Here is a 27,275-nt window from a genome sequence, read left to right as displayed (position 1 = left end):
TGCTGTGGACCAATTTCCTGTATGAAGAAACACTTCTGAAAGTAGGTGTAACAGTGTTATATTGTGGGTGGCCTGAACTCTGGACTTTGTCCCTGTCCAGTGTGACCCTTTTTATCCCTTTGAGCACTATTTGCTTCTAAGGGCAAGAATTACTTTTAATCTTTAGAAACCCATATCTCTGGTTTCCTACAATAGATGTTTGTCATTTGAAAGATAAAAATATAATCTATTTTTATAAATTGGTGTTGGATTTTTATTGTGTTTTGCTTATTTATTGTTTTGTGATATTTGAATGCTTTATACACGGTCTCCTAAGTTAAGCCTTGTAGCTCATTGTCAAGCTACCAAGGGTTGAGCGGGGGTTAATTTATTGAGACCTGACTGGACCTTGTAGGCGTTAGTGGCCTATTGCTAAGTGTGGGCACTTACCTGCCCTTACCAATAATCCACTTTCTAACACTACTCAGATGATATAAGTTAGAAATAGTATCACTGATTGGTAGTACTGAAAGAATACTGATTTAACTTATGCAGTAGCTTAATATCTATCCTTTACTTTCATAGACATTTTTTACACACTGACTGGATGATGTAATCAGTGATGTCATTTGAGATGTCATCAGTGATGTCACTGACCATGTCATGAATGATGTAATATGTGAGGTCATAAGCAGTGCATTGTGGTGGTGTAAGTTATAGTTAGGTCTGGTAACTATGGGCCAGATGTATGACTGACTTGGGACTTGCAAATCAGTCGCAAAAGAGTTTGCAAGTCTAAAACTGGCCTTACTGTATGTAAGAAACCCACTGGCAAACTCTAATTAGTTCTGCTACTGAATTGCGAGTTGCAAATATTAGTGACCCCCATTCAGCAATTTGGTATTATTGATTCACTAATACCAATTCACTAAATGCATGTATCAGGCAGTCGCAAATTGGTAATATCCTCAATTTGGTCAGTTTGCCTGTGCAATTTACCACCTACTCAAATCAGGTGGTTAATTATGATTACAAACTATAGAAACTTTGCCAGCATGCATTGGATATTTCCAAAATGGCTGGGCTATAGCTGATGGCCAGGAGAAGGCACATTCTGGCTGTGCAGCCCAAAAGGATGCAGAGACAGGAAAGGATCTTTCTCACCAGGCTGACACTGTTTAACAAGCCAGAGGAGGAAATATACGACCAGGACATGCTAAGCAGCACAGTCATCCTGGACATTATTGAGCTGTTAAGGCCAGATTTACAAAGAACAACTCAGCGCACGTATGCTATCTCTGCCCATGTGCAGGTGTTGTTCTCATTACACTTATTAGCCAGTGGAAGTTACCAGGATGTGATAGGTCTGGCAGAAAGGGTGTCTCAAAGTGCACTTTCAAGCTTCTTTAGGAGATTTCTAGATGTCATGCTCATGTACATAAACTGCTACATATACCTGTCAAAGTACAAAGCACAAAAATGTATTTCTACAGGATAGCCAATTTCCCTCATGTCCTAGACTGTATAGATGGGACACATAGCCATATGTCCACCATCTCAAATAGAATACCTAGTCAGGATCTGCAATAATACACATTAAATCAACATACATGTGGTATACAATGCTCAAATCCTGATCACGGATATTGTGGCTGAATTCCTAGAAAGCACACATGATTTTGACATGTTCAGTAACATCGGCATATACAGATGACTTAAAACTGGGGAGTTTGGTCACGGATACATATTAGGTATTCAAAGCTGGAAACATCTTGAACAATTAGGTCTAAACCACTACTTGCCTGAACCACTACTGCTAAACAACTAAAAAGTCTCTACAACTAAGTACTGAACAACTACTGTCTAAACAACAATTGTGCCTGAATAACAATTGCCTGAACAACTAATTTTAAGGTAAGGTTTTCTTTTTGGTTTTTATGGTTTACCAGTTTTTTAGTATATATGTATATATATGTTAGTTGTTCAGGCAATTGTTATTCAGGGACAATTGTTTAGACAGTAGTTGTTCAGTACTTAGTTGTAGCGACTTTTTAGTTGTTTAGCAGTAGTGGTTTAGGCTATAGTTGTTTAGGACCTAGCTGTTCTGCCACATGAAAACACATTGCCAAACATGAATGTAATTACACAAGACATATGTAGCATTACAAATTTTTGCATCTTTCTGGTGACAATGCGTATGCTCTACACCCATGGATACTCACACCCTACCTCTCATCCAACAGCATGAACGAGAGAAGATACAACATAACACATTGTCGAACAAGAACTGTGATTGAGCGCATCTATGGGCTACTGAAATCAATGTTCTACTGCCTGCACAAAAGGGGGGGGGGAGCCCTGCAATATTCACCTCTGACTGCCTGTGAGATGTCAGCAACCTTGCCATCTTACACAACATTGCCTGAAATTACTGCCTAATAAAGCCAAGAAATTACTGTTCGGATTCAAAGTTGGTGGATGAACAATCTGCAGCCCCAGTCCCATTGCCAACACAAGAGAGTAGAGCAGTGGAGGGAAGATGGCACAGGGACCACATCACCACATATTACTTTTCAAGGCCAGTTAAGGTCACAGAAATATAATAAATGAAAATGCTTTCACAATTGTTTGAATGATGCATTTGAACAAAACTTTAATGTCAGGTGACAGAAGTTGTATTGATATTAACAAATTAGCCACTCAACGAATGCTACATTACTCAGAATGTGGGTTAGTTTCATCACCAACCTGGCCTCAAACAAACTTTGACCCTCCAGGTTCCATCCCCCTCAATTTTATTCTGTGTGACACAGTCAGGGATGTGTAAATTTATCATGTTGAGGTGCAGGAGTATGGGTGGATCTGTGTTGCTGCACTTGGATGTTGAGGGCAGAGAGGCAGCTGACACTTGGCCTGACCTCACTGTCATGCAGGCGTACAGCACCCACAACCTCAAGTTGCACTCTCTGCATGGCCTCCACAGCAGTGGTAATGTGGCCCAAGGGCCCTTGCTACATCCCTACTGAACTGGCCCATTTTGGCCTTCAGTGTTACAATGCGCCTGGAAAAGGATGAGGGCACATGTGTTAGAAGTCTGATGGAGCTTGCTAATGCAGCCATACACACATCACTGTTCCTTCCTCTGCAACTTCTTTTGCAACTGTCCTTTGCCAACTGCATGCATAATTTATCTATCACATCAATCAGCCTGTCCGTTTTACTTTCCATTGTATTGAATCGCGTGGATATCATATGCTGCATGTTATGCAATTTCTGATTCACCCCTTTTATTTCTTTGTGCTGCAGGTCCTGAATCTGAGGCATGGATGCCTCAAGATCACTGAACATTTATTTTTGTCCTGCACTGGGCTGGGAGACAGAAGGTGCATGCACCATTTGGTGTTTTACAACACCTGTGGACACGCATTGCAGTATAATGGATTTGGGGGTTGAAAACTTGTGGGTGGATGATGTTAGGTGGCATGACGATCTTCACTTCATCACATGAAGGTGGCTGTGGTGAGAATGAGGCAATGCTGGAGTGGCCATATGGTGTTGTGACTTCAATATCCCCAAATATTGCTCGTCTCTTAGACATTCGGACCACTTAACCTACCTCAGCAGTTGCAGACTCTAATTCTTCAACATGTGCACCTATCGGGGGAAAAGGACAAGCTATTCATTTTTATACTTTGGGGATGCCATTTGAGTTGCACACATCATTTGCAATAAATGTCTGACACTGAGTGCATCTTTGATTTTTTCACTACAATTCCCATGATGCACTGTGAGGGCTACCATTGCTGTGTAATGGTGCATGTTAATCTGCCAGACTCAGTTTCAGGTTAACATGCATCTACCTTACAGTGACACAGAGGTGCACTTACCTTGTGATGATGCAGCTGATGACGTGTTAAGGCTGCCAAATCCCACAACTGCCTCATGCTCCCGCGTGGCCTTCACCATTGCCCATAGTGCTGTTGGGGGGGGATCGGTTGACAGACCTCCTCCTCTTGCATGGGACTCCCTGAGGTGGTTGGCTATGCGTTCCGTGGTGCGAGGCCAGAGGTCATACCCCCTCCTGCATATTTCTTCCACTGTGCAACACCAACAGCATTGATTTAAAGCTGTATCTTCATCCAGATCTTGCGTTTCTGTGTTTCAGACACAGTCAGGGATGCACGTCCAAAGAACTACTCATACTCCTCTGTCAGTATTTCAAGTTCTTTCTCCGAGAACTTCAGTTTTTGCTTCCTTGCAGGTGTGTCCCCTTCTGTGGCTGTTGGCTGGACATTCCTGCACAATCTTACACTGCACACAGCACTCCTAAACACACTAGTGTTGAACAGCATTTCTGTCCTCCACACTGCAGCTGGTCAACTGGCTTCAAGTAGGCAACACTTCATGTGTTTGTGGTCCTTCCAATGACCCAGGAAGCACTTTCCCTGCTTTGGCTCAATGGAATCATAATTTGACCCCCATTCAAAATGTGCAACTCCCTAGTCACAGTTTGCGACCCCTGGTTACAATTTGAAAGTAAATCGTTAATCACAATTTGAAATTTCCTATTTAAAACTGCGAACACTTTCAGATTCACAAAATTGCATGGTCTGGGTATGATGCATCCCATTTTGTGATTCTCTAATTGCAAATCGCAATTTTACGCTAATCTAGAAATGCAAAATGCAGCCTACATACATCTGGCCCTATGAATGCTAGATTTTGATAGTTTTGTGTGAGAAAATTCCAAATTTCCGAACCTAACTATAACTTCTCTGTAACCTTTGATTTTTTCAGTGAAAATGTATATATATCTATACCCCAATACAAGTGGTCTGTGAAGCAACATGCTCAACATGGTCAAAACTGCTGGAACCGTGAAGTCTCAGACCATAACCTCCATAAAACATCAAAGAAACGCTGCACTCCTGGGGATCGTATTCCAGCAATCTCCATTTATAAGCATATAAGCAGACTCCACTTATGTATTTCGACCTCTGTCTTTCTCAAAGTGGCTCCGTCTAGTTACACAGCTGTTGTCAATATGTGACTTATATCCACTGTGCGGGCATTCTGGGATTCGTAGTTCACATTATTCCCTCCGATCATCATGTCTGCAGAGTTAAAATTAGCATTTCATGTTATCCTTGTCATTGAATGTGCCTATCAAGTTAAGTAAAGGTAGCTGTTCGTCCCCAAGCCCTTATCACTGAATCCTTATCCAGGAAAGGGCTGCAACAGGCACTCCGGGCATTATCGCAAACACAAAGAGTTACGGAGTTGCAAGTATCTCCTTGCTCCACTTCGAAACGATATAATGTGTAGTTGCAATACCGCCCGATGCCACCCGCTGTCGCTTTTCTTGAAATTTCAGAACAAGTGGTCTGTCAAGCAACGCGCTCAAAACTGCTGGTGCCAGCATGAGGTCTAAAACCATAACCTCCATAAATTAAACATCAAAGAAAGGCTCCCCTCTCGGGGATCGTATTCCAGCAATCTCCATTTATTAGCATATTAGCAGGCTCCACTGATGCATTTCGACCTCTGTCTTTCTCAAAGGGGCTCTGTCTAGTCATTCGGCTGTTTTTAATATGTGACTCCCAAAACAAGTGGTCTGTGAATCGTAATTTGTTACTCCAAATCACAGTTTACGACCCCCATTCGTAATTTGCAACTCCCTAGTCACAATTTCCAACCCCTAGTTGCAATTTGTGAGTAAATAGGTAATCGCAAATTCCGAAACTGACGATATCGTCTGTGCAACCTTTGATTTTTTCCCAGTAGCTTAGACAAATAATAACTTATGTTAGTTCCCAAAACAGGGATAATGGCTCTGCTCCAGTTAATCCACAACATATAAAAAATGAGTTTCACAGCACGCCAGCTTATTAATAAACTCATTATAAAAAAATTCCCTGACTTAAATTCAGTGACGGTAAAATTGAATGCTCGTAACTGTCCTCGGCAGCCTAGCTGAATATTTAAGACACGGTCTGGTACACCCTGTAAATACATGAGCACTCATCACATGTACCAATCCAATCCAAATGATTCCAGCAGATAATAAATCACTTAAGTGCACGCTAAACAGCGATATAGCAAAATTGTATTCAATCTCCTTTGAACTGTATTTTCATTGTTTGAAAACATTGCTCCTGCAGGTGTCTCTATTTGTTGCATTGTGCACTCATTAATTTAGGCTATTCCTTTACCTTTCCTACACGTTTCGCCGGCTTCCACTCACTCACCCATAGAACCACACACTCACTGGCTGATATCATCAGTGCTGTCATCAGTGATACCATTTGAGATGTTATCAGTGATGTTACTATGTCATGAGTGATGTAATATGTGAGGTCATAACCAGTGCATTACGGGGGTGCAAGTTATGGTTAGCTATAACTGCTGACTTTCTATGGTTTTGTACATGTGAAATATGAGCCTAACTATAAAGTCCCTGTAACTGTTGTTTTTTTAAATTGTATTTCTATGTTTTTTAATTCTATTTCTTAACAATAACATCCTTTAATCTTATTTTTTTTCAGTGAATTTCTATGTTTTTGTAACGAAAAGTAATTTTAATTACTATGCGTTAATCCAACCACCACGCATATGGCCTACGGCTGTGCGCAGTGGCGGTTGATTGCAGGGCCTAGTCTGAGGCGAGGCCCTGCAGCCAACCCCATAACCATCCAACTCAGTGTTGCACACAACCTTGCCTTTGTCCGTGCACAGCGGAGCAGGAGTTGGCCACAGGGCCTGGCCTGTAACCAGGCCCTGAGGATATCCCTTTTAACCACCCAACCACGTGCTGCACACAGCCTTTGGTGTGACCAGGCCCTGCTACTAACCCATATAACCACCCAACCCTATGCTGACCATGACCTTTGACCGTGTGCAGCGGTGATTGTCTGCAGAGCCTGGCCACAAGCCAGGCCCTACGGCCAACCCCTATAACAATCCAACCCAACGTTGCCAACGCCCTTCAGCCATGCACAGCAGGGGTTGTCAGCAGGCCCCGCAGCCAACCCCTATAACCACCTAACCCCATGCTGTGCATGCCCTTCGGCACTGTGCTGTAAGGGTTGTCCACAGGGACTTTCCTGTGCCCAGTCCCTGCAGCCAACACCCCTAGCACCCAAACCCATGCTGCCCACAACCTTTGCTATTCACAGCGGTAGTTTACACAGGTCCTTATGCCCACCTCGCCCAACCGATTTTGTCCTGGGGGCCACATCCCCCAGGACCCAACCTTCTAAAATGTTTTTTTTGGGGGGGCTACACAACCGCCCTGGGTCGGTGGGTCTGGTCCCAAGGACATCCTAATATTTAAAAAATAAAAAAGGCCCCCCCCCTCAGACTTATATGGCTATGCAGACAACTCTCTCCAGTATAGTCATTCACCCCGGGGACCACCACCTCCCCGGAGAATTAAATATTGAAAATGAGGATCCCCATTTGGGAGTTCCAAAATTCCCTGGGGACTACCATCTCCCAGCACTAACAAAATAACAAAATGTGGGCGGCTGCCGGGGCTCTGGGCCTCAGGCCCCGGAGACCACCACCTCCCCAGGGTGAAATAACATTTTAAAAATGGAGGAGGCCACAATACCCCTGTCGTGGGCCATATGCAGCCCTGGGGACCATCACCTCCCCGGGGCCAGCCTGTTCAAAAGAAAGGAGGGGCCCTGCAGCTTACCTCCTGGAGGCAATAATGGCCCTGAGGACCGACACCCTCTGGGCCAGCTCTATCTATCACCTGGGGTGCCTACCCTTGGGAGATAGCTGTTTGCCTTCACTCTGCGGGAGCTGTGACAGCTCCAGCCATGCAACAGCAGACACTTACTCTGCTTCTAGCAAGGGTGAGCTGTCAAAATGCTCCTGATTACTGGAAGCAGAGTTTTCATCTGTTTCCTTGCCCAGTGTCATACGGGCAGGGAAACAGGTGAATGGATTGCTCCTGCAAGCACAGAGCTGCATTTCTAGCAGACCCCAGTGTGCAGAGGCAATGCTGGCTCCGGCAGGAATCAGGGGAGCCAGTTGGGGCTGCAGGGGCGTTCAGACTCAACCTGTGGTCCTCAACAAATCAATCGCTTTCTCTCTCATCTCTCTCTCTCTTTATCACTCTCTCTCTCACTCTCTCTCTCTGTGTCTTTCATCCCATAATGCAATGGAAGAGAGAGAGAGGGATAGATTGTTATTGCAATGGTCTCTCCACACATTGACTTCAAAGCATCACACTAGCAAGATGTTTGGATCAAATATTATAGTCACGTTTTGATGCACAGCAGAACAGAGTCATCTTTTACCCTCTGGTAAAGCTCCTGGGCTGTCAATCAGTAGGGTGAAGGTTCAAATCCTCCTATATCATGGCCGTGCGTCTGTATATTTACTAGTGTTTAAACATTCCTTGTGATGTAACATTTAGGTCTTTTTTCAATCAGAATCTTTGGGTGAAGGACACCAGAGCGTAACAAGTCAACTGAAGCCTAGTGGTTAAGATCTTCGACCCTTACACTGAAGGTTGAGGGTTCCAGTCCAAGCATGCCAGTGTTAGTTTCCCTGCTTTAATTTCATCAAATATTTAAGGTATATATTGAAGGTGATCTCATTGATGTTACTTGACAAACACATTTTTCTTTTCAATTTGTCTGGAAATATCTCATTTTAAGTATATCATTCATCAGAGCCTCAAAATTCTCTCTCTCTCTGTTTGTCTCAATTTTTCTCTGTCAGACTCTTTCCCTAAATCTCTCACTCTCCCTCAGTCTCTCACTTTATCTGTCTCCCTCTTCCTTCCCATCATGGAGTAGAGAATAAAAAGTGAGATTAGTGTTGCAATGATCTCTCCATACAATGACTTCGAAGTGTCACACTAGCAAGAGTTTGGTTCAGATGTTATAGTTAGTTTTGATGCATAGCAGAATGGAGTCACTTGTGGCCTATAGGTAAAGCCGTTGGACTGTCAATCAGAAAAGGTTTAAACCTTGGTACCTCATCGCAGTGTGTCTGTTTATTTACCAGTGTTTTGAATGTTAAACATTTCTAGTGATGGAACATTTTTGTCTTTTTCCCATCACAATCTTTTAAATGAATGTCATAGAGATGTCTCGAAACGACCTGGGGACTTTCCAGAAAACAAGAGTGGGAGACCGTGCTTGTTTTTTTATTTTAGTTTTTAAAAACTGCGGGGTTGTGAATCTGCAGTGATTTTGCAGCAAAAATCTTTCTTAGAAAAATTGAATTTTTGCCCTGGTGGAGTCCCAGAGGGCCTCAAGCACCAAGGCTAGGCGGTTAGGGTATTACTACCCTTCCCCTTTTCCTGTGTTTCCCAAGACTGTGGTTGAAAGCTGAATGAGATTTTGGGTGCAGGGGCCCTGTGGTCCTCAGCTGGCAAGCACAGCCAGAGGCTGTTCGTGGCATTGGGTGGGGTGCTTATAGGGGGTTTTCTGCAGGGCCTGGCTGCAGGCCAGGCTCTGCAGCCAACCCCCAGTGCGCACAGCCAAAGGCCATGTATGGCGTGGGGTTGGGTTCATATAGAGGATAGGCCGCAGGGCCCCACCACAGGCCAGGCACTGCGGCCAAACCGCAGCACGTGTGGCCTTTTGCCATCCATGGCGTAGGGTTTGGTGCTTATAGGGGGCATGCCCCAGGGTAACTTGTTGTGGGTTCCTATTAGCGCCTAGATTGGACAATCATATTTTAGCTCTTAGGCCAATAGCCTGTGTCTTTAAGACATGAGCAAAGTTTATTCCCTTTTATTCGTTTTATTATAATTTGGCACAGCTCACTTTTAGCTTGTAGTTTTACATTTCATCAGCTGCCTTTCTTAGAAAACACATATGTTTGTGTTCTACATTTGTCTGTCCTTTGCACGCATTTCGTTCTGTGCCCTGCTCAAGACCTTCATGTTTTTTACAATAGTTTACCTGGTATTGTCGCTCTAAGACAAAATTATTATTGTCATTATTGACAAAATTTATATTGGCATTATAAGCAAAACATTAATATTGGCAAAACAAAAAATGCTCCATCTATGCAAAAAGTTGGTCCAGACTATAACTACCTACTGGCTATCAAAGCGCTGGGAGCCAATCAGATCTCACCATGAGATCTGTGCTGAGACTCCGCACAGATATCTATCTATCTATCTATCTATCTATCTATCTATCTATCTATCTATCTATCTATCTATCTATCTATATTTATACATATGTATAATTATATATGTATCTATTTATACATATATATATATATATATATATATATATATATATATATATATATATATATATATATATATATATATATATATATATATATTTTTATTACTCAAAAACTACTGAGCTGATTTACACCAAATAACAAAAAAGAGCTTTCTCTGGACCAAGAGCTATCTTTATGCCAAATTTGGTGTAATTCCGTCCAGTGGTTCATAGTATAACTATTTTCAAAATCCCTATGGGAAATTGCATGGAGAAAAAGTGTTTTGGGACCCCCCCTTTTTCTACGTCCCTGCTTAATGAGTTGCCCCCAAAATTTTCAATCAATCATAGCATTTGTAAAGCACACTACTCACCTGTGAGGGTCTCAAGGAACTGAGTAGGGGTGTTGCTATTGCTCGAACAGCCAGGTCTTGAGGTGTCTCCTGAAGGTTAGTAGATCCTGTGTCTGTCGCAAGGTGGATAAGAAGAGTGTTCCACGTCTTAGTGGCAAGGTGGGAGAACGATCTGCCACCTGCGGTCCTTCTGTGGATGCATGGAACGGTGGCGAGGGCAAGATCAGCGGAGCAAAGCTGGTGGGTTGGGTGTAGAAGGAGAGTTGTCTGTTGAGGTATTCTGATCAGGTGTTGTGCAGTGCTTTGTGAGCGTGGGTGAGGAGCTTGAACATGATTCTCTTGTTGATGGGGAGTCAGTGCAGGTCTCTCAGGTGGGCTGTGATGTGGCTGTGGCAGAGGATGTCCTGGATGAGGCGTGTGGAGGCGTTCTGTATGTGTTGCAGTCTTTTCTGAAGTTTGGCTGTGGTTCCTGCGTAGAGGGCGTTGCCGTAGTGCAGTCAGCTGCTTATGAGGGCTTGGGTGACCATCCTTCTGGTTCCGGTGGGGATCCGTTTGTAGATCTTCCGAAGCATGCAGAGGGTGTTGAAGCAGGAGGAAGAGACAGCATTGATTTGCTGGGTCATTGATAGCGATGAGTCCAGGATGAAACCTGGATTGCGTGTGTTGTCAGTGGGTGTCGGTGCGGTTCCCAGTGTGGTAGGCCACCAGGAGTTGTCCCAGGCGGAGGGGGTGGAGCTGAGGATGACGAACTCAGTCTTGCCAGAGTTCAGTTTCAGGCAGCTGTTCTTCATCCATTCGGCGATTGCCTTCATTCCTTTGTGGAGGTTGGTTTTGGCGGCGGCGGGGTCCTTGGTGATGGAGAGGATCAGTTGGGTGTCATCAGCGTATGAGATGATGTTGTAGTCGTGTGAACGGACGACGTTTGCAAGTGGGGCCATGTAAGCGTTAAAGACGGTCGGGCTGAGGGAGGATCCCCGGGGTACACCGTAGATGATCTTGGTGGGTTCATATCGGAATGAAGGGAGGCGGACTCTCTGGGTTCTGCCGGTGAGGAAAGAGGTGATCCAGTCCAGGGCTCTGTAGCGGATCCATGCATTCTTGAAGCGTGTGCATAGGGTGTGGTGGCAGATTGTGTCCAAGGCAGCCGAGAGGTCCAGGAGGATGAGGGCCACGGTTTCACTGTTGTCAAGTAGGGTCGTGATGTCATCGGTGGCGGTGATGAGGGTCATTTCAGTGCTGTGGTTGCTGCAGAGTCCGGACTGGGACAAGTCCAGAGTTTTGTTCTACTCGAGAAAGCGGGTTAGTTGTTTTTTGACAATCTTGCCTATGACTTTTGCAGAGAAGGGGAGCAGGGAGATGGGCTGGAAGTTCTTGAGGTTCTTTGGGTCCACCTTGGGTTTCTTGAGGAGGGCGTTGATCTCGGCATGTTTCCAGCTGTCCGGGAAGGTGGTGGTCTTGAAGGAGCTGTTGATGATCTTCCGGAGTTGGGGTGCGATGACGGTGCTCGCTTTGATGAAGATGTGGTGAGGGCAGGGGTCGAATGGAGAGCCGGAGTGGATGGTGCTCATGATTTTCATTGTGTCATCATCATTGATGTGGGTCCAGGAGAGGAGGAGGTTGGTGTGGCTGGGGGGCAGTGAGTCTGTGGTGTTGGTGGTTGAGGGGGGTCTGGGTATTTAAGCTGTCTTGGATGTCTGTGATCCTGTGGTAGAAGAAAGTGTCTAGGGAGTTGCATAGGTATTGCGTTGGCGGGATGTCATTGATGTTGGAACTGGGCTTGAAGAGTTCCTTCATGAAGCTGAAGAGCTCCTTATAGCTGTGTGTGTTGTTGTTGATGAGTTCTTTGAAGGAGGTTGTTTCGGCGGTTCGGATGAGTTGGTGGTGTCTACGAATGGCATTCTTGAAGGCTGTGTGGTTGTCCGGTGTCTGTTCTTGGCACCACTTGTTCTTGAGTCTTCGGCATGTTTGCTTGGATTGTTGGAGGTCGGCGGTGAACCAGAATGCCTTTCTGTCGGTACGTCTGTTTGAGGTTTTCTTGATCGGGCGAGAGTGTTGGCACAGTCGTCGATCCATTGCCTAAGGTTGCGGGCGGTTGAGTTGGTGTCAGTGGTGTTGATTGGTGGGTTCCGGGAGAGGGTGGTAATCAGCTGGTCTTCGATGATCTTGTTCCATCTGCGGTGGAGAATCTACTGCGGGTGGTGGTGCGTTGTGGGTTTCTCGAAGGTGAAGTGGATACAGCTGTGGTCGGTCCAGTGGAGTTCGGTGGTGTGGCTGAAGGAGACGTGTTTGCTGGCAGAGAAGATGGGGTCGAGCGTAGGTCCTGTGGACTAGGTGGGTGTCGTGATGAGCTGTTCGAGTCGAGCAGTGTGGTGGAGTTGTTGTCGTTGGTGTTCTCAAGGTGGAAATTCCAGTCCCCAAGGAGCATGTAGTCTGTGGATGCGAGGGCGTTGCTGCTGACAACGTCCGTGATGGATTCGCTGAACTGCTGTCAGGGTCCGAGGGGTATGTAGATGAGGGTTCCTCTGTGGGTGGTGTTTGATTCGGTGTGGATCTGGAAGTGCAGGTGTTCGGCAGCGCTGAGTTTGTCTCCAGTGCTGGTCATGATTCTGAGGGTATTCCTGTGGACGATGGCAATGACGATGGAGATGCCTCCTCCTTGTCTGTTGGTGTGATCCCTATGAGTGATCTTGTAGCCATCCAGTTCTCGGTGAGGAAGGTGACGTCTGGGGAGGCTGAGTCAATAAGGTTCCAGAGTTCAATGGTGCGATTGTGGATGGAGCGGGTGTTGAGTAGGATGCATCTGAGATGGCTGTATCCTGCCTTGGCAGGTGGGTCGCTGGCATGAAGGCTGGTGAAGGTGCAGTTCCGGCAGGAGAAGGGTCCGCGGGTGAGCGCGGGATGGCCTGGTGGCAGGTGGATGAGTGGCCGACGTTGAGTGCGTGGAGGGTGATGGCGTTGTAGTGGCGTTGTGCGTTGTAGCGGTGGGGGGAGCTAGAAACATGGGTCTAGGCACAGACGGGCGCAGATGGGCTCGCCTTAGGCACGCCTTTGACCTGCCAGCAGCGCGGCCTCATAGCAGCCACCATTAAATAGGGAGAGGAGAGGACAGCTGGGAGGCCGGAGCAGGGGCAGAAAATAGAACTAAAAAAGGGGGCAGGGCTGCGGGGGCAGCAGCGGCGGGAATGCAGCGCAAGAGAGTGGAGGGGGTGGGGCCGCAGGGTGAGAGAGAGGGGGGAGAGTAAGAGAGCGGAGTGAGAGCAGAAAGAAACGGGGAGGAGAGAGTGAAACGCAGAAAGCGAAAGACAAAAGGAACACAAAAGGGACAGAACACGGAAGGAAAAGCACACAAAGAGTGAAACATAGGCAAAGTAGAAAAAAAGTAGAGGGCAGCCTAGTAGAAGAGCAGAGCTCTCCCACTAGACACCAGGGATGAGGCGCAGGCAGAAGCCTGCGGGTGGAGGAGGGCCTCAAACACCTGACAGAGGTCAGGAGTTCAGAGGAATGAAGGGCTCTACTTGCCGGTGGAGCAACGGGAGGCAGAGCAGTTCACTGACTGGGTCTTTCAACACTTTCAACACAGCAGCTGAACTGACTGTAGTATTGGTTTTGAAAATTTCATGAAGATTCGTCAAATGGCACCACTTTTTTGGGAAAAACAAAAATACTTTTCCAATGGATTTGGAATGTGAATATGTCAGTGACAACATTAACATTTTGAAACTCAAAAAAACACAGAAATTTGCCAGTTTTAGTTATCAGATCTAACTACAACTTTTTGCACCGCCCTGCATTGCTTATGACCTCACATATTGCATCACTCATGACATATCCTATAACATAATTTATGACATTCCCTGATGACATCTCAAATGACATCATTAATGCCATCACTGGTGATATCACTGATGACATAATCCAGGCTTATTTTGTACACATTGCTCTATAAATGGATGTAGCATTTGAGCTATGAAAGTAAGCACAAAGCACAGCATAAGTCAGAATAATATAAAGCATCATTACTGCTATCACACATACAACCTCCATTTGCAAAGGAAGCTTTGGTTATGTGGAACATTGACCCTATACCATCCACTTTATGGGTAGCCGAGTTCATGTTGACTAAGAACCACAGATGAAAGGGTGCCCTATCCTGCATGTTGTGTTCAATTTGTATACAACTGTTCAGGGAAAACCAAGTTTCCCTGTTGCTGAAGCTCTGTTACATAACTAATGCCCTATTATGAACAGTGTTTACCTGTATCAATATCAAACCCATGAAGGTCACTGAACGTACATTGAGAAAAGAAGTGGATATAAGTAGTAATGTGGGTACTGTTAGCATTGCCTACTGTATTGAAAGAGTTCACTCTGTACCACACTGTTTGCAGACAGCTAGACTCTCATGAGAAATAAATCACAGAGTATTAAAAAGTATCTACTAAGAACAGTGTGCCTTGTATGCAAAACATGCCCAAAGAGAGACTGTTCACTTAAAATAACCAAGATCTGAAGGAGCTAAAAATCATATAACCTGCAGTCTTCATAATGTGGTGAAAAATTTACAGATAGCCCGTCTTCTGAAGCAAAACAAAAACATGTGCATTGGTTAGTACTAGGCCTGGATGGAGCTCACAGAGTTCTACTCTATGGCATTCTGTGGAGTTGGTTAAAAACACAGTGGAATTCTGCGGAGTTCCGTGTGCGGCATAGTGCACGCTGTCCACCAGTACCACCCTGGCTTATGCGCCCGATCTCGGAAGCGCTAAGATCTTCAGAGATCGGGCACAAGTCTTCACCTGTCCTGTACACTTCCTTTCACCAACTGCACTCCTTCACAAACTTGCTACGGAGGACCAAGCACGCCCCTGTCTTGCACCAGCCTTGCAATTGCTTCCTTTGCACTTACACACAGCCTCAGACTGCCCTTTCTTGAGGGCCCAGTACTAGTCAGCAGCAAACCAGCTCACCATCAGCAGCCACAGATCCCCCACTATATGCAAATACTGTCCATGCCCAAGGCCGGCCCCCGTGTGCACACAGAAGAGAAAGTGAAATGAAGCAGGTCTTACCTGCCTTAAATGCTGTCTGGGTCTAGAGTCCCCAGTGCCAGCAGCCTGGCTCTCTGTGTCACGCCGCGGCCGCCGCGGCTCCTACGACAGCCGCGGGCTCGGGTCGCCGCAGCGTGGCATTCCCTTCATGCCGCGGTCTGTGTGCAAGCCTCGGGAGAAGCCGCGTCTTGCGTACAGGCCGCGGGGAAAGCCGCGAGTTCGTTCAGGGGTCGCGGCACTCGCCGCGCCCCCTTCTTTTGTCTCTATTGGAAAGACAAACGCGGCGGGAGAAAGACCTCGAGTTAGGTCTTGATCCTGTCACGCACAGCGCATTAATACGCTTTACATTTCTTACAGCATGTACTTTGGGCACTTACCAATGTCTCCAGGCAAAACCCGAACCCTTGCACATGGTGGTGTTTTTATGCCTGCCTTTTCCTTTCCCAGCATGCTGCCCACTTCCTCTCTTCCCAGCATGCATTGTTTTTCTTTGTTTGGACGCATGTACCTGATTCACTATTATACTCTTTTCCCCAATCCAAGATGGTGGTGTTTCTACTTCCTGTTTCCTACTTCCTGCCTAGAGGTATATAAGGGGAATCCAGCTGCTTGTTCATTGCGTTGCAACACTCCTTGGTGGTAGTCACGCTCTGACTGGTTTCTTCCTGCGAATCCAGTATTTTCCTGACCTGTCTTCGTTTCCAGTCTTCCTGCACTCCGGATCTTCAACTCTAACGCCTTGGTGTCCTCCTTTTGTTTCAGGGTGTTCCCGTTGGAGGTTTTTTACCCTACTGGGGTTTTTCCTCTGGGACTCCTTCTGGAGGGCACGGACTGTAGTGGCTTGCTATTGTCAAACAGCACCGTGGCTACCGGAAGGGGTCGCCCCTACCTCGGCCAGAGCAGAACCTGCCGGAACCGGGGTCGTTCCCCAACTCTTCTCAACTTCGACGGTAAGCCCATTGAAAACCGTGACAGATTGCAACGCCCACAAATCCAGTTGCAGTCCGGAACCATGGATAATCCAGTGGCAAATACGGAACCTACGAGCCAGACCCTGCTTATGACGATACAACAACAGGCTCAAGTACTCCAACAGCTACGTACTGAAAATACCATCTATCGACAAGCCTTTGCATCCAGGACCACAGATGTACCCTCAGTAGCTGCCACTACACCCCGTTTCTCCGGGGATCCTAACAGATTAAAAGAATTCCTGGATGCCTTAACGGTTTATTTTGCCTTTCGCCCCTCGCAATTTGTTCAAGACAAGACCAAGGTGGGGTATTTGATTAGCGCCTTATCGGGGCCAGCATTGGCTTGGGCCACTCCTTTAGTGACAAGAAATGATCCTTGCCTATCTAATTATTCCACCTTTATCACTACTTTTAAACAGATGTTTGAACGCCCTGGACTCGAGGCATCTGCAGAAGAAGCTCTTTGCGAAATCCAACAAGGGAATCAAGATGTATTACAATACATCACCCGTTTCAGACAATTAGCAGCAGAAACATCCTGGGTGGAACGTACCTTGGTGACACTGTTCCGTAGAGGACTCAGAGAGGACATTAAGGACGAATTGGTGCACTCTGCTAGAATAGAGAACCTTAAAGGATTGATGGATCAGACTCTGACGATAGAATATCGGTTGAACGAACGAAGAATGGAGAAAAAGAAGAGTCTTTTGCCATCTCACTCAGTGACGTCTCGCACCTTCTCTCATCGTACCGAGGAAGTCCGTCCTGAACCTAAGGGGAATACCAAGGAAGAGCCAATGCAAATTGACACGGCTCGAGGACCTTTATCAGCTAGTGAAAGAGAACATAGACGAAAAAAGGGGCTTTGTCTATATTGTGGTACAGCTGGTCACCTCATTCGCACCTGCCCCATTCGTCCAACCAAACCCTTGGGAAACGCCAACTCCCGTCCTCAGTGAGAAGGGTGAGGACGGGATATCGTGAAATACCTTCCATTTGTTCTTCCAGGGAGGAAGGAACTGCTCTTTTTCTTTTACCAGTTATCCTTCATTTAACTGATGGCCGGGAAGAAAGAACCTTGGCCTTATTGGACTGCGGAGCCAGTGGCATCTATTTAGATGAAGCCTGGGCCAAGAAACGACAGATAGCACAAATACCTAAGGAAGTACCAGAACAGGTACACACAGTGGATGGATCACTCTTGGCCTCAGGACCCGTACAATATACCACCCCTACCTTCTGTCTACAGTTTGGGAAACACCAAGAAAATCTTTTGTTTGATTTAATTTCATCACCACACCACGTCATGATCCTGGGAATTCCATGGCTCACACGGCACACACCCTTACATCAACTGGGAAACAAGAACTATTTCCTTATCCTCTCACTTTTGCCAACACCACTGCTATCCCGCAGGGGATTATTGATCTCTAAAAAGTCTCTTAGCAGCACCCCCTAAGGTGGGATGCTCTATTAACGTCCTACAGGGAGTTCCCAGGCATTATCAGGAATATGCTGATGTATTCCAGAAGCCAGAAAAACCTGAACTGCCACCCCATAGAGAATACGATTGCGCCATCCCTTTAGAACCAGATACAGTGGTTCCTTTCGGGCGAATGTACTCTCTCACAGAACCGGAGAAGCAGATTCTTAAAGAATACCTTGATGAGAAACTACAAAGCGGGTTGATTACTCCCTCTTCTTCACCTGCGGGGGCTCCTCTCTTCTTTGTGCCTAAGAAAACTAAAGATTTGCGTCCCTGTATTGATTTCAGAGGATTAAACAAGATAACTATTAAAGATCAGTACCCGCTACCCCTCATAAAGGACATCCTAGAAGCAGTCAGAGGGGCAAAGAGATTCACCAAGCTGGATCTTCGAGGAGCCTACCATCTTCTAAGAATTAAAGAGGGTGATGAGTGGAAAACCGCTTTTAGAACACCCTTTGGTCACTATGAATATAGAGAAATGCCATTCGGACTCACCAATGCCCCTTCCATTTTTCAAAGGTTCATGGATTCTATCTTTTCTGATCTTTTGCAACAAACAGTAGTGGTGTATCTCGACGACATTTTAATCTTTTCTGTTCATCCAGAGGAACACTCTAAGCATGTTCGCCAAGTTTTAGAGAGACTCCGACAACACCATTTATTCTGCAAACCTGAAAAGTGCGAGTTTGATCAGTCGGAAGTAAAATACTTGGGGTATTGCATAAACCAAACTGGAGTAGCCATGGATTCAGACAAGGTGCAAGCTATATTGAATTGGCCATCTCCTTCTTCCATCAAGGAGACTCAGTGTTTTTTGGGATTAGCCAACTTCTATCGACAATTCATAGCAGACTTTGCCCAGAGAACCAGCTACATTACTCAAACCCTTAAAAAAGAACATCTAAAGAAGGGCTTTTGTTGGACACAAGACGCAGAGTCGGCCTTTCAGGATTTAAAGTAAGCCTTTATTCAAGCCCCTATTCTACGACACCCAGACACCAGCAAACAGTTCATTGTTGTCGCAGACGCCTCAGAAAGAGCCATTGGGGCTGCCTTATTGCAAAGACAAGACGATGATGATTTAGAACACCCTGTATTCCACCTGTCACACATTTTATCCGATTCTGAGCGGAACTATTCCGTGTTAGAACGTGAATTACTCGCCTTAAAAACCGCTTGCACAGAATGGAGACACTTTTTGATGGGCTCAAAAGAACCTTTTGAAGCCCGGACAGACCACAGAAATCTACAGTGCTTAAGAAACTTTCAGTGTCAAAATAGCCGGCAGGCTCGATGGGCTTTCTTTTTCAGCCAATATGACTTCTATATCACTTACATCCCTGGTTCTCAGAACATCCTGGCGGATGCCTTGTCCCGACGTTACCCTGAGTGTAACGATTCTACTGTACAGAACCTATTTGACGATAATAAGATCATTGGGGTAGTACAGACTTTTTTAGACCAAGTCAAGTCCGAATATGCCAGTCTAGAAGAGACAGAGCTGAATAAGTTGCGTCCGCAACTGCATATAGATCAAGGCTATTATTATCATGATAAGGCCCTATTCTTACCCACTAAAATAGTACAGACTGAAGCCTTACGTATGTGCCATGATTCCCCTATCGCGGGTCATCGAGGAATGAAAGCTACTCAAGAACTTCTGCTTCGCTCCTTCTGGTGGCCAACACTCAAGACAGATATTGAGGAATATGTATCATCTTGTCCTATATGTGCTCAAGCCAAGACACCCCGTACCAAACCAGTAGGATTACTCCGCCCACTACCAGTTCCCCCAGGCCCATGGCACACTATCTCCACAGATTTCATGTGCGCATTACCCTCTTCAATGGGAAATCACGTAATAATGGTAACCGTAGACTCCTTCACCAAAATGGCTCACTTCACGGCCTTAAGAAAGTTACCAACGGCAAAAGAATTGGGTCAAATCTTTACACAAGAGATCTTTCGGCTTCATGGATTACCTCAGGTCATTATATCGGATAGGGGTACTCAATATATCTCCCGATTCTGGAATTAATTCTGTAAGACATTGGGAATCAAAGTGGCCTTATCATCTGGGTTCCACCCTCAAACCAATGGACAGACGGAACGACTCAATCAAGGTCTCGAACAATACTTACGTAGCTTCTGCAATGCTACGCAGAGTAATTGGGCTACCTATTTACCGCTTGCAGAATTCTCCTATAACAACTCCATACACAGCGCCTCGAAGGTCTCTCCCTTCTATGGCTCCTACGGTTTCCATCCCAAGGCCTTTCCATCTCCCCTGAGAGATAGTTCCAATCTTCCTGCCATCTCCTCCTATGTCCGACAGCTACGAGGAATCCAACGTGTTATCCAGTCCAACCTTGTGGCCACTAAGTCTCGCATGAAAAGGATAGCAGATAGGAGACGCTGTGCGGCTCCTCAATATCAGGTCCAGGATAAAGTCTGGCTCTCCTCTAGATTCCTACCTCTCCGACTCACTCAGAACAAATTCAAACCCCGCTTTTATGGTCCCTTCCTAATTCTCAAAAAGATTAACCCAGTGTCTGTGCGTCTTCGCCTGCCTCGGACGTGGAAAATTCACCCTGTATTCCATGTCTCTCAACTTAAACCTTACCTTCCTGATCCTTTTCACAGACAATTTTCCTGTCCCCCTCCTCTGTTGGTTGATAATGTGCCCGAGTCCGAGGTCCAGGAAATCTGTGACTCTCGGCTTTTCCATGGGCGCCTCCAGTATCTTATTCATTGGAAAGGTTACCCTATGAGTGAGTGTTCCTGGGAGGATGCCCCTTCAGTTCATGCCCCTCTTTTGGTCCGTCGCTTTTTTCGACTCTTCCCTCACAAACCTGGGGCCTCGGGGGGGACATACTGTCACGCCGCGGCCGCCACGGCTCCTACGGCAGCCGCGGCCGCGGGCTCGGGCATTCCCTCCATGCCGCGGTCTGTGTGCAAGCCTCGGGAGAAGCCGCGGCTTGCGTACAGGCCGCGGGGAAAGCCGCGAGTTCGTTCAGGGGTCGCGGCACTCGCCGCGCCCCCTTCTTTTGTCTCTATTGGAAAGACAAACGCGGCGGGAGAAAGACCTCGAGTTAGGTCTTGATCCTGTCGCGCACAGCGCATTAATGCGCTTTACATTTCTTACAGCATGTACTTTGGGCACTTACCAATGTCTCCAGGCAAAAGCCGAACCCTTGCACATGGTGGTGTTTTTATGCCTGCCTTTTCCTTTCCCAGCATGCTGCCCACTTCCTCTCTTACCAGCATGCATTGTTTTTCTTTGTTTGGACGCATGTACCTGATTCACTATTATACTCTGACTCCCTCTGCACCCGGGCTGCTGAGGACAGTGAAAGGAGGGAGGTCTGGATCTGAAGCTAGTGTCAGTTCAGACCCTTAGCAGCAGCAACACACTGACTGAGCAGAATAACGTGCAGCCCATTTATGGCCACACAGCACAAGTGCATATTGTCTGTGCTTGCTCTTTGTGGCCCATAACTTGGCAGCAGACTAGTCATGGGCCACACAGCGCAAGCGCAAACAATTTGAGTTTGCGCTCTGTGGCCCATATTACTAGTGCGGTGAGCTCCGCTCTGGGGCTAGTAGAGTTTTTGCCCAAGCACAGAGTGGCAAAAACTGTTGGCTCCAATAGCGGAGCGGAGCTCACTGCCCACCCTTAGTTAGTACCTGGTGTATACAGTCTTCTATGTTACATAGAAACATGATTAGTTTATTCTGTCTAATAACTCACAGCTGTTTACCATACTGAGGCCCTTATTTATACTTTTTGGTGCAAAACTGCACTAACTTAGTTTTGCACCAAAAAGTTTTGCACCGGCTTGCACCATTTTTGAGCACCAGCTGGGCACCATATTTATAACACACACACACACACCCCCCAGCAATTTTGTGACAGTCTACGTACGCTAGTGTTTTGGAGCATCAGTTTAGCCAGTAGCAGCGATGGCAACTTGTTGAATGAGGACAGCTCTGACAAAGGATCAGAGACTGAGACAGCAGATACTGAGACAGCATCTGAGGGACAGGACAATGGCGCAGACTCTCTGAGTGATTTTTCAGTCAGAGGAGTCCCATTCAATAACTCCTCTTCCATTGCTTATGCGGGAGGTGATGAGGACAGTCCTACTATCCCTTCGCAAGCACAGTCTCTGCAGCGGGACAATAGCAGGTTAGCCAACCCAGAGAGCAGTTCCATGCAGCGGCAAGCACAGAGCGAGTGCTCTCTCGGCAGCTCCCCAATTTAGCTCAGCCCCAAATTCCACCGCCCAAATCATATTGTGGAGACAACAAAACAATCTATCACAAAGGCAGGCACTTGCGTTTTTGGTCCTGGGCTCGGCGGCCATGTACGGAAACCTACGAAACCCAGACTATTTTGGAAACTAGACATCTGGGGGAGCCCCAGAGGTGTGACTTGTGTGGATTTCCCAAAGTTTTCTTACCCAGAATACCCTGCAAAGCTGAAATGTTGAACAAAAACTCAATTTTTTCTTGCATTTCTGTCACACAAACTACAGGAATATGCTGGGATCCACAAAATTCCTACTATCCAGTGTTTCCCCACCTGTCCTGATGAAAACGCGACACCACTTGAGTGCCTGTACCTAATGCCTGCTTCAGGAATGAATCACTCCAGGGTCAACAGTTGCCCTCATGTAAGGACCAACATTGACCGTTGTGTGATCTATTTCTGTCATGGGCGCTAGGTCTACCCACACAAGTGAGGTACCATTTGTATCGGGAGACTTGGGGGAATGCTGGGTGGAAGGAAATTTGTGGCTCCTCCCAGATTCCAGAACTTTCTATTACCGAAATGTGAGGAAAAGTGTTTTTTTTGTCAAATATTGAGGTTTGCAAAGGATTCTGGGTAACAGAACCTGGTGAGAGCGCCACAAGTTACCCCATCCTGGGTTCCCCTAAGGTGTCTAGTTTTCAAAACTGCACAGGTTTGGTATGTTTCCTTAGGTGCTGGCTGAGCTAGAGACCAAAATCCACAGCTATGCACTTTCCAAAAAACACGTCTGTTTTCATTGGAAAAATGTGATGTGTCCATGTTGCGTTCCCTGTAGCGGGCATTAGGCCTACCCATGCAAGTGAGGTACCATTTTTATCAGAAGACTTGGGGGAACACAGAATAGCAGAACAAGTGTTATTACCCATTGTCTTTCTCTAACTTTTTTTCCTTCCAAATGTAAGACAGCGTACAAAAAAGACGTCTATTTGAGAAATGCCCTGTAGTTCACTTGCTAGTATGGGCACCCCAAAATGCAGAGATGTGCAAATAACCACTGCATCTCAACACCTTATCTTGTGCCCATTTTGGAAAACTAAAGATTTCCTTGATAACTATTTTTCACTCTTTACATTTCACCAAATGAATTGCTGTACACCCATAGTATACAATGAAAACCCATTGCAAGGTGCAGCTCTTTTATTGGCTCTGGGTACCTAGGGTTCTTGATGAACCTACAAGCCCTATATATCGCTGCAACCAGAAGAGTCCAGCAGACATACCGGTATATTCGTTTTGAAAATATGACATCGCAGGAAAAAGTTACAGAGTAAAACGTGGAGAAAAATTGCAGTTTTTTCATCTCAATTTCAATATTTTTTTTATTTCAGCTAGTTCTTTTTGTAGGAAAACCTTGTAGGACACAAATGACCCCTTTTTGAATTTAGAATTTTATCTACTTTTCAGAAATGTTTAGCTGTCCAGGATCCAGCATCGGTTTCACACCCATTTCTGTCACTAACTGAAAGGAGGCTAAAAGCACGAAAATAGTAAAAATGGGGTATGTCCCAGAAAAATGCCAAAATTGTGTTGAAAAATGTGTTTTTTTTATTCAAGTCTGCTTGTTCCTCAAAGCTGGGAAGATGGTGATTTTAGCACTGTAAACCCTTTGTTGATGCCATTTCAGGGAAAAACCCACATGCTTTCATCTGCAACCCTTTTTTCCCATGTTTCTGAAAAAAAACTAAATTGTGGCTGTATTTTGGCTAATTTATTGTTCTTCTCCGGGGAAACCCACAAGCTCTGGGTACCTTTAGAATCCCTAGGATGTTGAAAAAAAAGTATGCAAATTTGGCATGGATAGCTTATGTGGACAAAAAGTTATGAAAGCCTAAGCGCAAACTACCCAAATAGCCAAAAAAGGGCTCAACACTTGGGGGGGGGAGGCCCTGCGGCTAAGGGGTTAATGGCTCGGGGGAGGGAATGTCAGCCCCAGGGTGGAGGACTTTAAGGGCTTGGGGAAAGAGACCATGCAGCTCCTTTCCCATATATAGTAATTTTGACACCAGGGGACGGCTACCTGGGGCCTCTGGAGGCTCAGAATGGGGGGGGTCATGTGACCACATACACACTACTTTCAGACACAGAGAGGACTCCCTGGGGCCTCTGGAGGATCAGGGATGGGGGCCAAGTGTCCCCATCCCCCAATTGAACCCAGCCCCAGTGGAAATTAAATTCATGTGAGACTTGAAGGCTTTCCAATGTACTGTGTTTTATGTTTACAGCAGCTCATTTGATTGCTGGTAACAAGAAAATGGTATATTTTCCCACCATCTATTGTACCCCTTTGTGTGGAAAATACAATATGAGACGATCACATCACCATCACCTCTCTCCTGATGGGACACTATTGACCCCCCTAGTCGGCCCGCACCATCTTCAAAACCATTTCCATGGTTTACAAAGCCATCACTCCCAGCACCACTATTTATTTTTCAAACAAACTCTTCTTCTCTTGTGGGTCTACGCAAACCTGCAGCCAGGAGTCCATCAGACTGCAGATAAAGAAGTGTAAAAAAGTAAAAAACATGGCATCAAGCCTTTTCTTTCTATGCAGATAATCTCTGGAACAACATTCCCGTATCCATCAGGACTGCTACAATGCCGCTCCAATTTAGGAAATAGTTGAAGTCACACCACTTTAACGAACACTATATCACAGTGATATAACAGTGAGCAATTCAGCTTTCCCTCCTATCACTGGTTGATTTTATGGTTATCTTAGATCCAATGTTATTGCTACATTCTTTAATTTTGTCATTAGTTGCTAATTCTTTATCTGAGGAACTAGTTATTTTTTGCACTATTGAATACAGAATTTAAATATTCTGTCCTTCTGGTCAAGTGGTATGAATTTACAAACTTCTCAACTGTCCTATATTTTTATGTGAATAGTTCTCCCCCCTACTTAGAGGGTCATTCTGAACCTGGCGGCCGGTGGCCGCCAGGGCCACCGACCACGGGAGCACCGCCAACAGGCTGGCGGTGCTCCAATGAGCATTCTGACCGCGGCGGTTCAGCCGCGGTCAGAAGCGGAAAGTCAGCGGTCTCCCGCTGACTTTCCGCTGCTCTTTGGAATCCTCCATGGCTGCGGAGCGCGCTCCGCAGCCATGAGGATTCTGACCCCCCCTACCGCCATCCAGTTCATGGCGGGAAAGCCGCCATGAACAGGATGGCGGTAGGGGGGGTCGCGGGGCCCCTGGGGGCCCCTGCCGTGCCCATGCCAATGGCATGGGCACGGCAGGGGCCCCCGTAAGAGGGCCCCGAAAAGTATTTCAGTGTCTGCCTTGCAGACACTGAAATACGCGACGGGTGCCACTGCACCCGTCGCACCTTCCCACTCCGCCGGCTCGATTACGAGCCGGCATCCTCGTGGGAAGGTCGTTTTCCCCTGGGCTGGCGGGCGGTTTTACTGGAACCGCCCGCCAGCCCAGGGGAAAACTCGGAATACCCGCCGCGGTCTTTTGACCGCGGCGCGGTAATTTGGAGGGCGGGATCCTGGCGGGCGGCCTCCGCCGCCCGCCAGGGTCATAATGAGGCCCTAAGTCTGTGAAAGACCCAGATCTTAGGCCCAATACGAGACGATTCATACCGCATCAAATCTGACCCAAAATTTCAATTTCCAGTTAATGTGACCTGAGAGCAGAGAAATATATCTTCTAGTCAAACGTGTATACAGGAAATGTCTTTGCTCAAGGGCATCCTACAAGTTAAAATTCTCTATTCTGTATGTATGGTAATACATATTACAGACGTTTTTATTACAGACCTTCACCTGCTGCATGACTTTATCGACCCCTCCCACCCCCATTCCTTCTGCTCCAAAATGTCCTTCTTTGCGATCATGCCGCAGATTTCTCTGGATAAGGATTAGTTATTTCAGATTGGAAACTTCCTGCCACAAACTGAGCTGCTCTTCCATAAATAGTTGATTGTACTAATGTTAATTTCACTTGTGGTATCCTTGGTGTCTGTCACAAGGAAGCCATCTTTGAATGTGCTGTTGGATAGAAGCCATGTCGATCTCCTTTTTGGTACAGAATGGCACACTAGACGTTTAATGAGCTGGAATAAGCAGACTGGAGGAAATGGGAGATTTCCTTTGAGGCAGTTGAAAAAGAATCCATGGTTTAAAAACTACCACTGTCAATCTCACAATCACCATGCTGACATGGGATGCAGAAACATGCTCCAATGCCCACCTCTCCAAGCATCTGACCATGCTTCCCATACTGTGTTGCAACTCTGTCGGTTGACATAGACACACCGTGGTCGAGATCACCCTATTCACAAGGATCTCTGACGTCTTCTTTCTTATTCCCTCCTCTCTTGTTTCCTAAGCTCTCTATTTCATCTTTCTATCCCCTATCAATAATTTGAAGTATTTGGAAGGTGATATAAAGTACTGTACAACTGTACAACCTAAGATGTGGCCAAAATCAGCGTAGAGTGATGTAAAGAGTCATTTTGAGGTCTAGGTAAACTTTAGTACTGACATTGAGCTTTACCAACTTTTCTCTGTTAGTTTAATTAGGGGGAACAATCTGAGGAATATCACGCACTGCTTCCAACTGTGCAGGCTCAATGACTCGATCCTCTTGCCCTTCAACTATCAGATGGAAATCTTGCTTTGTTTATGGTGCGAACGTGTTAGACTTTGTCACATAATCATATTATTACATTAACATGAATAGCATCTAATGTCATGGCATTCTGGTGCATCAGGCAAGGCCACAGGCTATGGGTATTGTGGACACTTGCAGACAGAGATCGCATAACTAAACCAGAAAGTACAAGCATTCCTGATCTTTGGCAAATGGCCAGTTTGTAGAACTGCTCTAAGCGCACATTGGAAGGCCTGTAGTTTCATTGTGTTATGTGGTGGAGCTTTTTGCTGGACCTGCTTGCTCTTGTA

The 27,275-nt window shown here is 46.1% G+C and overlaps 1 protein-coding gene across 2 annotated transcripts in view; it reads right to left on the bottom strand.

Annotated features, from left to right (window-relative positions):
• The window catches only part of KIRREL3 (kirre like nephrin family adhesion molecule 3), a 3,739,713-nt gene that overhangs the window by 1,864,702 nt on the left and 1,847,736 nt on the right, over positions 1 to 27,275 (bottom strand). The window lies entirely within an intron of this gene.

This window comes from Pleurodeles waltl, chromosome 3_1 (assembly GCF_031143425.1).
Source record: "Pleurodeles waltl isolate 20211129_DDA chromosome 3_1, aPleWal1.hap1.20221129, whole genome shotgun sequence".
Taxonomy (NCBI): domain Eukaryota; kingdom Metazoa; phylum Chordata; class Amphibia; order Caudata; family Salamandridae; genus Pleurodeles; species Pleurodeles waltl.
The sequence above is the reverse complement of the archived record's forward strand: the minus strand, read 5'-3'. Positions and strand labels throughout refer to the sequence as shown.